At 45.9% G+C, this 2,005-nt stretch overlaps 1 pseudogene; it reads right to left on the reverse strand.

Annotated features, from left to right (window-relative positions):
- Positions 1 to 316: 316 nt before the first annotated feature.
- On the reverse strand, positions 317 to 1,555 carry LOC116066041 (annotated as a pseudogene).
- Between the last annotated feature and the right edge of the window lie 450 nt (positions 1,556 to 2,005).

Here is a 2,005-nt window from a genome sequence, read left to right on the forward strand (position 1 = left end):
TTCTGGATATTCTGCAGCGTTGCCACAACAGACCGAATGTTGCCACATCTTTCTCCGCCACCATTATGGAACTACAACTCTAGCACATGGCCTCAACGTCATCGTTCTCAGACACTCCCTCTGTTCGCTGATTGGACCACCAAAATTTTGGCTGGAGAAAACCCAAGACTATACCGCGAACCCAGACATAGTACTGAAGGGAAATGAAAATTGAGCGTAAGTACGTAGGAGGGCGGAGCCAGGCTAGGTCTACGTCAAACAGTTCATTAGTTATGAAAGGGGGAGTGGCATGAGACAAGCATTATGTTGCTCAATATCATGTGTACATCACACCATGTAAATTTAATTTCCTCCCACGTTGTTGGTGCTCGGGCCCTAAAAATAACTGCCGAAAAATAATCAACGCACATTAGACTCTGAATTGGTAGCTATGACTGGTGGTATTGAATATACCATCAGTTATGTGCAACATAGTCTGCTGTTTTAACTGCACTTAACATTAAGTGAGAAATCCCTCAGAAATTGTCTCTGAGGGAGTCTAGCCACAGGTTATTGAAGCGCAGTGGCTGCATGCTTGTGATGAGTCAAATCTACATCACTTGTCCTTTTTGCCCTCCTCCTGCTGGAGTGTCTGAGGTGTGGATCCATGAAGCAGCAGTAGTCCAGACAGAGTGAGAGAGATTCCCACCCACCATAGAACTGCATGACTCTCTCCAAACATCACCGTCCCCAGGACAGCCTGAACACACACACAAAAACATACTCACTGTAAAACACAGACAGAACGAGTCTGAAATGTCTAGGAGTCTGAAGGCTTTCACAACAACTTTTTGCTGCTTAGTACATTTCTTTTTTTACAGGCTCAATACAGCTTGAAGTAAAACTGAAAATGAAAGGTGAATAGAGCACCATAGGGGAATGCTTACTGAGGAGATGAAGTTGGATGCAGTGGTAGTGACTGTAGCTCTGGCTGAAGAGGAGCAGTGTCGGAGCGCCTTGGAAAAGAAGGTCCACATGACAGCATTACAGGTGAACAGTAGGCTTCCACACAGCAGGCGCAGGGGGATGTGGAGCTGCAAATACACATGTAACATGAGAAAGCAGCAGTCAGCCACACAACCACAGATGGGTGACAAATGAAGGAAGAACTCTTTTATAGTCCGGGGGGGGGGGCGAGGTTGTGGATGGCCTTGAATGTAAACAAGAGGACTTTGAATTGGATACGGAAGTGGACCGGGAGCCAGTATGTGTCCAAGACAAATTCCCTTTGGGACAATAAAAACTAGCCTATTTTATCTCTTATGTTTTGAGAAAGAGACACAGAGAGAGGTGTTATATTTAACGTAACGTTACCCAGTCACAGGCTGTTCCAGGTTCAGTCCATGGTTCAGTCCAGCCGCTGAGTCCTGAATCACACTTCTCTCTCAGGTAGTCTGCACCGAGTGACAGTTTGGCAGACAATGAGGCAACAGCACCCAAAAAGCCCGCTAATAACGCGTATAAAGACCCTAAAATCATATTTGACATGTTACCCGGAACAGGAGTCCATACCAGTTGTAACCGGTTGTAACGTTACCGGTTAACAGTCACGTTAGGCTCGTTCAAGATGAGCAAGGCCTGCGTAGAACTGATCACGGGCGATCGCCGCACAATTAATGCCGGTTAAATTTGTGTTCGATTTGATCAATGGATGTAGGCTATATCATGGATGTATATTTGATCCCAACTTGCCTACACGATGTGAGTCTCGCATGTGCAGAACGGTCGCTATCTTTGACAGCTAGCTACGGCAACACCGCTTGGACAAACTATAGTTTCCGACCGACGCGATACGAAACGCGAAAGATAATTATAGGCCTATATAGGACCCTACACAAATCAGAACATCTGGACAAAGAAAGGAGGGTTCAGCAGGTTCAGGTGACACCAGGGCCAGTGGTTAAAAGGAGTGGATGATGAGAATCTCACCCCAATAAGTCTTCAAGTCACTTACCACAAACCATTA

Source organism: Sander lucioperca, chromosome 19, assembly GCF_008315115.2.
Source record: "Sander lucioperca isolate FBNREF2018 chromosome 19, SLUC_FBN_1.2, whole genome shotgun sequence".
In the NCBI taxonomy this organism is placed as follows: Eukaryota; Metazoa; Chordata; class Actinopteri; order Perciformes; family Percidae; genus Sander; species Sander lucioperca.